The following is a 10738-nucleotide window of genomic DNA, read 5'->3' as shown; positions in this document are numbered from 1 at the left end:
TTGTATCCAATTCTTTTGCAGCCCCATGGACTGTAGACCACCAGGATCCTCTGTCCATTTGATTTTCCAGGCAAGAATACTGGAGTGGGTTGTCATTTCCTCTTCTGGGGATCTTCCCAACCCAGGGATTCTTACCACTGAGCCACCTGTGATGTGCTGGGGTGGGAGGGATAGAGAAGAGTGAGAGTGTTTGGGGGTTGAGGTTTTAAACAAAGGGCAGAGGGGGCTTAGCTGAGAAGGCAACAGTGGGCAAAAACCTAAAGGAGCAGAGGGAGGGAGCCCTGAGGGGATCTAGAAGGAAAGCATTCCAGGCGGTGGGAATAGCGAGAGCAAAGGCCCTGAGGTAGGAGTCTGCCTGGTGAGTCCCAGGAGCATCAAGGAGGCCAGCACGGCAGAAGCAGAATGAAGAAAGGGGAAAGGGTGGGAGGCGAGGTCAGGGAGATGGGCAGGGGCAGACCATGCAGGGCATGTAAGCCCCTGCAAAGACTGGCTTTTCCTCTGGGAGCCAAAAAACAGACTGTGTGGTAGGTGGAGGAATGACCCTTGCATTACTTAGGGATTCTGTTACACCCAGCTCCCTGTAAATCCTGACCGAAACAACCCCACACCCATGATGGCAGGACTTTCAAGAGAAAGTTCTCTGAGGCTGACTGCGTGCCTTCTAGCTCCCTTGGTACCAGCTTTGTTCTACAAAACGTTGTGTTCCCCCCCAAATTCATGCTGAAGCTCTAATCCCCCATGTGACTCTTTTTGGAGTAGGACCTTTAAAGAGATGATTAAGACTCTTGAGAGTCCCTTGGACTGCAAGGAGACCAAACCAGTCAATCCTGAAGGAAATCAGTCCTGAATATTCACTGGAAGGACTAATGCTGAAGCTCTTGAAGTTCCGATACCTTGGCCACCTGATGCGAAGAACTGACTCGTTGGAAAAGACCCTGATGCTGGGAAAGACTGAAGGCAGGAGGAGAAGGGGACGACAGAGGATGAGATGGTTGGATGGCATCACCAACTCAATGGCCTTGAGTTTGAGCAAACTCCGGGAGTTGGTGATGAACAGGGAAGTCTGGCGCGGTGCAGTCCATGGGGTCGCAGAGTAGGACACAACTGAGCTACTGAACTGAACTGGAAGTTTAAATGAGGCCAGGGGGTAGGGCTGCAATCCAGTACAATTAGTGTCCTTACAAGAAGAGGAAGAGAGAATTCCCTGGTGGTCCAGGGGTTATGACGCCTTACTCTCATTGTGAAAGGCCTAGGTTCAATCCCTGGTTGGGAAACTAGATCCCACTAGCTGTGCAGTGCAGCCAGAAGTAAATAAATAAAAATTTAAAGTAAAAATACCATTAAAAGAGGAGGAGGAGACCCTAGGGTTGCACATGCATGGGAAAAAAAAATGTGAAATCATAATGAGGCAGTCATTTGCAAGCCAAAGAAGGAAGCCTCAGAAGAAGCCAAGTCGGCTGACACCTTGATCTTGGACTTCCAGTCTCCAGAACTGTGAGAAAATAACTGTTGTTAAAGCCATCAGGTCTGTGGTATTCTGTCATGGCCATTCTAGCAGGGTAATACAGGTTTGTACTACAGCCCTAGGAAACGAGCACCATTCCTTCTTCCTCCACCACGATGAAGCCAGATTTAAATATAATGATAACTGGACTTCCCTGGTGGTCCAGCGGTTAAGAATCTGCCTGCCAATACAGGGGACACAGGTTCCATCTCTAATGGGGGAAGATTCCACGTGTCGAGGGATGCCTAAGCTGCAACTGCTGACTCGACTATGCCTCTCCCTATTTGAATTTAAGTTCTCAGAACAGCTCCGGGAGGCTGGGACTATTATATTCCCATTTTGTTGATGGAGAGGTGGAGTGACTGCCTCAAGGTCACGCACCAAGCATAAGGAAAGACCAGTGATGCATCGGATGGGCCGGGTTATGCTGCGGTAACAAGCAACCCCACACGTTCCATGGCTTAGAACATCGAAAGGTTCGTTTCTCTCTCTTCTTTTTTTTTAACGTTATTTATCTATTTGGTTGCACCAGGTCTTACTTTCAGCATGTGGGGTTTTTGATCTTCACTATGGCATGCAGGATCTTTAGTTGCAGCACGTGGGCTTGAGTCCCCTGACCAGGGCTCAAACCTGGGCCTCCTGCCCTGATAGTGCAGAGTCTTAGCCACTGAGCCACCAAGGAAGCCCATACCCAGAATACGTGCGTGCGTGCATTCTAAGTCACTTCAGTTGTGTCCAGCTTTTTGCATCCCTTGGACTGTAGCCTGCCAGGCTCCTCTGTCCATGGGATTCTCCAGGCAAGAATACTGGAGTGGGTTGCCATGCCCTCCTCCAAGGGATCTTCCCAACCCAGCAATCAAACCCGTGTCTCCTGTGGCTCCTGCATTGGCAGGCGGATTCTCTTACCGCTGAGCCTCCTCATACCCAGAATATGGAGAATCAAAATATATGTGAATAGCTCAGTCAATACACCTTCAGGATTCATGTCAGAGCCCACGCTCTCACCCACTATGCTTTCTAGAGAGAAATTCTCTGGCAGGTCTGCCTTGCCCCATCTATTCATTCAGTGACTCGTACATTCATTCAGCAAGTGCTAGATCAGGGTGGAGGGGGTGGCTGGGGAAGAAGTGCACAGAGCTGAAAGATATTTAGAATGAAACATTGATATTATATAATTTTATCCTGGATTAGAGGAGGCGGATGAAGGAGAAGGGTGTTGTCAACAATGTGTCCATTCATCTATTCAACACATTAATCGATCACCTGCTGTGTGCAGCCGTTCTAGGCTCTGAGGAGACACCTGTGAACAACATATACAGAGATCCCTGCCCTCAGAGAGCTGACAGCAAGCAGCACTGAAGGTAATGTCTGAGCGGGATGAGGGAGAGGGGCTATGAGGGAGAAGGAAACAGGCACCGAGGAAGCCAGGGTACCAGAGTGCCCAGGTGCCTGGTTTGCCACTGAAGGGTAGAAGACAGTAGTGCCATCCAAGCTGCAAGAGGGCAAGGTTTGCAAGAAATGAAGACATACATCCCCACAGAAATGTGTTCACAAATGTTCATAGTAGTGTTGTTCATAACAGCTAAAAATTAAGACAACCCAATTGGCTATCAGCAGATGAATGGATAAGCATAATGTGATCTACCCATAGAGGAATGAAATAGGAGCTTCCCTGGTGGCTCAGTGGTAAAGAATCTGCCTGCCAATGCAGGAGACACAGGTTCAATCCCTGGTCCGGGAAAATCCCACACACCAAGGAGTATCTGAGCCTGTGCGCCACAACTACTGAAGCCCATGCTCTGCAACAAGAGAAGCCACCACAGTGAGAAGGCTGAGCGCTGCAGCTAGAGAGCAGCCCCTACTCGCTGCAACTAGACGCAAGCCCGTGCAGCAACAAGGAAGACCCAGCAAAACCATAAATAAGTAAATACATGGAATGAAATACTGATCCACACTACAACTGGAGGAAACTTGAGAACACTATGCTAAGCGAAAGAAGCCAGACACCAAAGACCACCCGGTGTATGACTGCTGCTGCTGCTGCTAAGTCGCTTAAGTCGTGTCCGACTCTGTGCGACCCCATAGGTGGCAGCCCACCAGGCTCCCCTGTCCCTGGGAATCTCCAGGCAAGAATACTGGAATGGGTTGCCATTTCCTTCTCCAGTACATGAAAGTGAAAAGTGAAAGTGAAGTCGCTCAGTTGTATCCAACTCCCAGCGACCCCATGGACTGCAGCCCACCAGGCTCCTCTGTCCATGGGCACACGAATGAAATATCCAGAACAGGCAAATCCAGAGAGACAGAAAAGAGATTAGTGTTGGGCAGGGGACTGGGAGGGAGAGAGAATGGGGAATGACTGCTAATGGAGACAGGGTTTCTTTTGGGAGTGATGGAAATGTTCTAAGGTTGATTGTGGTGATGGTTGTACAACTCTAGGAACACACTTAATACTTGGTACGTGTGTTGCATCTCAATAACACTCTTTAAAAAGAAAGAAACGGGGAGGGCCTGGGAGGCCAGTCTTGAGTTTAGTTCAGCGTGTCGGCAGGGGAAGGCAGCTGAAGATCCAGGTCGGTGGTGTTAGACTGGGGACAGTGAATGGGGTGCACCCTGCAGCTCGGCTGCCCAGGTAATACCTTCTTTGTCACTGGTTGGGTTTGGGCTTACTGGACCCATCCTGGTTACCAAGACTTACAGGCAGGACGCGAGTCAAAGTGGAGCCAGCAGGGGGCAGCAGAGGACCGCGCAGACCCACCGGCCAGAGCCGGGCGGCGCATCCACCTGCCTCCAGCCTCGGCCCCTTTCTTTGCCCTTCTGGGCGCCTATGGAGTCTACACGGCTGCCCAGACCCCGAAACATGGGTGCCTCCCTCCCTCGGTCTCACTGAGGCAGGCAGCAGACCCTGCCCCCTAGTGTCCTGAGCTAGGCCTTCCATCCTCTCTAAAATCACCACAGCTTTCAACTACCTGCGGGGTCTCCCTCCTGGGGGCCCCTCAGTCTAACCTCTCAGACTTCTGCCCCTCCCCCAAACCCTGTGGTCTGTGATCTGAGGGGCTGAACTTCTTCAAGAACCTTGAAGAAGGTATTCTCTTCTATCTGCCTGGAGTATGCCTGTAGCCATATCACCCCACTGTACCTGCCTTATACATTCATTTATCCTCCAATCTTGATTCAGATACCTCTTTCTTCAGGAAATCCTCCCTGACTCCCGATCTGGGTCAGATCTCCCATTCTGAGTTCCTATCCACCCCATCCTTGCCCATGCTAGGTCATCATCACTGTCTGGAGATGGGTTTATCTCGCTGCTGGACTGTGAGATCCCCAGAGAACACAGTCAGGGTCACCCGATGAGTCCCAGCACCACTCAGCACGGGGCACAGGGTAAGGGTTCCAGAAATGCATGTGGAATAAGTGAACCTGTGTGAATCCTCATTATCTGTATCTTCTCTTCCTGTGTCCAGCATCTCCATTCATTCATTGACAAATGTTTATTGAGCAGTTACTATAGGAGATCAGCCCTGGGATTTCTTTGGAAGGAATGATGCTAAAGCTGAAACTCCGGTACTTTGGCCACCTCATGCGAAGAGTTGACTCATTGGAAAAGACTCTGATGCTGGGAAGGATTGAAGGCAGGAGGAGAAGGGGATGACAGAGGATGAGATGGCTGGATGGCATCACTGACTCGATGGACGTGAGTTTGAGTGAACTCTGGAAGTTGGTGATAGACAGGGAGGCCTGGTGTGCTGCGATTCATGGGGTTGCAAAGAGTCAGACACCACTGAGTGACTGAACTGAACTGAACTGAACTATACATCAAACTCTGTCAAGTGAACTCAACTGAGCACCAGAGACAGGAAGATAAACTGGACTAACCCCCAATCTCAGGGAGCTCAAAGTCTAGTGGGGGAGGAAATATGGAAGCCAATGTAATAATAATAATAAATGTCTCTTGAGCATTTACCAAACGCCATGCAATAAGTGCTTTACTTATTTATTTTATCCTCAAAAGTTTCATGAGGCAAGTACTATGATTCCTCCTATCTTATAGACGCAGAAACAGAGGCTAAGAAAAGTCAAGTGAGGGACTTCCCTGGCGGCCTGGTGCTTAGGACTCCGAGCTTCCACTGCAGGGGGCATGGGTTCAGTCCCTGGTTGGAGAACCTTTAAGATTCCACATGACGCATTGTGCAGCCAAAAAAGAAAAAGGTCAGGTCACACAGGCTGTAAAGGGACAAACTGGGAATGGAACCAAAGACTTTCTAACTCCAAGCTTTATCCTCTGCACGGTTCCAGTCTGAAAGGACTAGGGACCAGGATGTAACCCACACCCACTCAAATGCTGGGATCTGCGTGTCCAAGCAGAGGGGAATGCTTAATCCGAAGGAGGTATAGCCGATGGTGGAATTTCAGGCACTGGCCCAGTTTTTGGCCCGGTTAGGAAGAGACCAATGTCCTTGGCTGGGACTGGGAGCCCCCAGGCTCCTTGGCTCGCTCGGCCCCATCTCTGTCCACTAGGGGTCACTGCCCACCACCACCTACTTCCAATGAGTCCAGGGGCACCTCTAGACTCTCAGGCCTGTGGCTCCTTGTTTTATAAACGAGGAAGTGGCTGCGTGGGGAAGGAAGTGTGCTGGGCCATGACCAAGAATGATAATGATTCATGGGGAAAACCCTTTTCTCCCAAATTCAACCCCTTTGTGTGCAAGCGGGCATTGCACTCTGAAAGAGACGGCCGGGATCAGATGGTGCGAGTAGCCTGGCCTCAGAGGTGTGGACGCCCCTTCACCACCCTCCACACCTTTGATGGGGGTGCAGGTTGGATCCTCTACTCGGGAGAGGGGGCTGAGTCGAACCCCAAGGTACTTTTATCTGCTGGATGCACTGGGGTTCCACAGACGATTTCGTCTGAGGAAAGCATTCCACTGAATGGAAGCAAACACATCTGAAGTGAAGCAAACACTTCAAAATATTGAGCCATTTTTTGATCTTGGCACAGGGAAACCCTTGAGGGGTGATGAAAGGGTTCTAAAACTATATTTGGGGGATGGCCGCATATTATGAATATTATGGGATGAATATTCCAAGGTGAATATTATGGGATGGAAAGTATGCCCCGCAGTGAAGCTAGCAAAGAGATTATGACGTTCAGGAGGTGACTGGAAATTTGGACCCATTGGGTATATGAAGATACTAAGGAATTGTTCACTGTTGGTTTTGTTTTCACTTTTTAGGTGAAACAATGACATTACAAGTTTTTTTTTTTTTTTAATGAGTCCTTACCTTTTTAATGAGTCCTTACCTTTTGAAAAGACCCTGGTGCTGGGAAAGATTGAAGGCAGGAGGAGAAGGGGACGACAGAGGATGAGATGGTTGGATGGCATCACTGACTCAATGGACATGAGTTGGAGCAAACTCTGGGAGTTGGTGATGGACAGGGAAGCCTGGCGTGCTGCGGTCCATGGGATCGCAAACAGTCGGACACCACTGAATGACTGAACTGAACTGAACTGAACCTTTTAGAGATACAGACTGAAGTATGAATAAAAGCAATACCATGGCTGAAATTTGCTTTCAAAATCAAATGGGAGAAGAGCATGGGCAGGGACAAGAAACAGGATTGGCCTGAGCTCGGGGGAAGGGCGTCCTGCCCTCTGTTTTGGATAAGCATGTAAAATCTGAAGTTTTCCAAAGCTTTTAAATTGCTTTAAACCATAACTCAAAATCCAAGTCCAGCCCCTTCCCATATTCTTGATGGGGAAAAATGAGGCCCAGAGAGTAAGGACACAGCCAGGTCGCCCCTCCCAGGCCCCTTCTGCTCTTTTGGGGTTCCCAGAGAACCCCGGCACTCTCTCTGCTCCCCTCCGCCTCCCTAATTCTGCCCTTCACTTCCAGGCCTTGACCACCTTCCAGAAAAACCCACCCCCTCACTCATGCCAACCTGGCCCCCTGTGGCCCCTCGCCCTACACCTAAACCCTTCCCTTCTGTTCCTGGAGAAGGGAATGGCAACCCACTCCAGTATTCTTGCCTGGAGAATCCCATGGACAGAGGAGAGCCTGGTGGGCTACAGTCCATGGGGTGGCAAAGAGTCGGACACGACTGAGCGACTTTCACTCACTTCACTCACTCTGTTCCTCATCGGCTCTTATCCCAAGTTCAAGCTTACCATCACGTGACTCATCTATAATGGGCCATCTTGTGTCCAAAGGGCCCTGTTCTGGGTCCCCTGCTCCTTTTTCTATTTTTTTCTTGGCTGTGCCACACGGCATGTGGGATTTTAGTTAGGGATCTTGGCTCTCCGACCAGGTATTGAACTTGTGCCCCCTGCAGTGGAAGTGCAGTCTTAACCACTGGCCCACCAGGGAAGTCCCCTACCTCTTCTACAACCAGCTCCTCCCACTGTCCTGTCTCACCGAGTTCCAGCCACACCCCGTCTCCTTGCCTTCCTCACACTCATCCTCGCCCTTGCTGCCTCAGGGCCTTTGCACTTGCCCATTGTTATTTAGTCACTAAGTCACGTTGGACTCTTTTGCAACCCCATGGACTGTAGCCTGCCAGGCTCCTCTGTCCATGAGATGTTGCCCAGGCAAGAATACCGGAGTGGGTTGCCATTTTCTTCTCCAGGGGATCTTCCCAACCCAGGTATCCAACCCACGTCTCTTGAGTCTGCAGTATTGGCAGGGGGATTCTTTACCACTGAGCCACCTGGGAAGCCCAAGATTTCTGCCAAAAACACAGCTCCCCTAGATAGTCACAGTCTTCCTTGGTCTCCTCCTTCAGGTCTCAGCTCAAACATCACCTCCTAGAAAGATTCCCTGACCTCCCTACCAACAGAGCAACCCCTGCCACTCCCAATCCTCTGGCCCTATCTCATATTTTTATAACACATATCTCCACCTGACATGATATTCTCTATCAGTCTTTCCATTACGACCCGTCTCCCTCCAATAGGATTTAGCCCCACAAGGAGCGGGATGTTGCCTGTCTCCCCAGCCATCCTGGCAGGTAGTCAGTGTTCGATAAATATTTGTTCAATGATTGAATGACCTGGAAAAACCCAGGTGAATAAGGTGAGACTGGGATGGGGGCAGGGAGCAGGACAGGTATCCAGGCAACGGGAACAGCCAAGGTGAAAGTCTGAGGCTGGCCCCTCCAGTCCACTGTCCACCCCCTACCAGGCACAGTAGCCTGGACGTTCTTCCGAGGGTGAGGAATTAAGGGGACGTGGAGTTCTTTCTCCCCCACAACAGCCTCCCCAAGACCAAGCCCAGACCTTGCCAAGCCAGCACAGGAAGCCACACCCTGAAGTCAGATCCATGAGTAAATATTACAGCACCCTCAGCCTCGCCCTGGAGAGATAAGGGAAACAGAAAAGAGGGGTCCAGAAACCTGCTTCAGCCTTGCTAAGTGAGTAGCTCTCAGAGTGAGGGCTCCAACCAGAAGAACAGGGCAAGTGTCCTGGCATGAGAGCCCCAGCCACGAGTTCCACCTTAGGAATGTCGTCAGTCATGGGCGGAGTCTCGGAGAGGAGACAGAAAGGAGGAGGCCCAGGTCACCCCCAGCTCCCTAGGGCACTAATGACGTGGCTGGTGAGATAAGAGGGCAGGGGTCAGGGGACAGAGTGGACAAAATAAAGTCAGAGAACTTTGTCCCCAGCTGCAGAGAAGAGTAAGGCCCTGCCCACTTCAATTTCCCAAAGCTAAGGTCTGGGCCTCAGTTTCTTTGTCTGCAAAATGGGTTTTCAGGGAGGGAGGGTGATGCTGGTTGAGACAATAGGTAAAGCCAATAATGTCAAAATAATGCATAAATCATTAGTAAAATATATCAGTGACCCAACCACTTCTCCCCTCCGTGGGCCAGCCATGCATACACTTTAAAACGTTTTGGTATCACATGAAGAATAATAAAAAGAAACAGGTGAAACAAATTTATGTCACCCAACATAGGCAAAATGTTATCATCTCAACATGCTAAGTCTCTTTAGTCGTGTTCAACTGTGTGTGACCCCACTGACTGTAGCCTGCCAGGCTCCTCTGTTCATGGGATTCTTCAGGCAAGAATACTGGAGTGGGTTGCCATACCCTCCTCCAGGGGATCTTCCTGATCCAGGGATCAAACCCATGTCTCTTATGTCTCCTGCATTGGTAGGTGGGTTCTTTATCACTGGCTCCCATCATTTAAACATGGACTCAATATAAAAAGTGAACAATAGGTTTTGCATTCTTTGTGTATGTGTCTGTAATAAATCTTCAATATTTTTGTGAGCTTTTGTTCCTTTTCACTTTCAGGGTTGTTTTTTTTTTTTTTTTTTTCCCCAGTTTTATTAGGAAAAACCTTATATAGGGAGTTCCCTCATGGTCTCCATGCTCTCACTGTAGAGGGCCTGGGTTCAAATCCTGGTCTGGAAACTAAGATCCCTTAAGCCAGGCAGCATGGCCAAAAAGGAAAAAGAAAGACAAAGTTGAATATATCACTGTTTAAGGTGCACAGCAAGATGGTTTGATTTACATATTTTGTGAAATGATTGTCACAACAGGTTTAGTTAAGCCTATCGCTTCCTATAAATACAATTTAAAAAGAGAAAAATAATTTTAAATTTATAGATGTTATAAGACATGAAGATTTAACATCTCCACTTCTCCTTCCTCATCCTCTTCAAAATTTTATCACGCATGCATGCACGCAAGCATGCTCAGTCGTGTCTGACTCTTTGCAACCCCATGAACTGTAGCCGCCCAGGCTCTTCTGTCCATGGGGTTTTCCAAGCAAGAATTACTGGAGCGGGTTGCCATTTCCTTCTCCAGGGGATCTTCTCGACCCAGGAACGGAACCCACGTCTCCTGCATTGCAGGCAGATTCTTTACCACTGTGCCACCTAAGAAGCCCATGCTTTTAATTATATCAATAATTAGTGTTTGCACCATTATGATGACAATGTAAATATTGTTCACTGCAGGACCTGTTAGGATACTGTGATTCGGTGTCTTTTCTCTTAGTTGAAGTGTAATTGACCTGCGACACTGTTCGTTTCAGATGCACAACATAATGATCCAACACTTCTGTATATTACAAAACGATCGCCTCTTCGGTGTGTACTTTTCACTCAGAGCTCATCTAAACTCGGAGAAGCTAATCGCAGTGACTGCCACACTGGATGAGACGGTTGGATGGTGTCACTGACTCAATGGACATGAGTTTCAGCAAACTCTGGGAGATGCTGAAGAATAGGTAAGCCT

This window comes from Bos indicus x Bos taurus, chromosome 18 (assembly GCF_003369695.1).
Source record: "Bos indicus x Bos taurus breed Angus x Brahman F1 hybrid chromosome 18, Bos_hybrid_MaternalHap_v2.0, whole genome shotgun sequence".
Classification (NCBI taxonomy): Eukaryota; Metazoa; Chordata; class Mammalia; order Artiodactyla; family Bovidae; genus Bos; species Bos indicus x Bos taurus.
The sequence above is the reverse complement of the archived record's forward strand: the minus strand, read 5'-3'. Positions refer to the sequence as shown.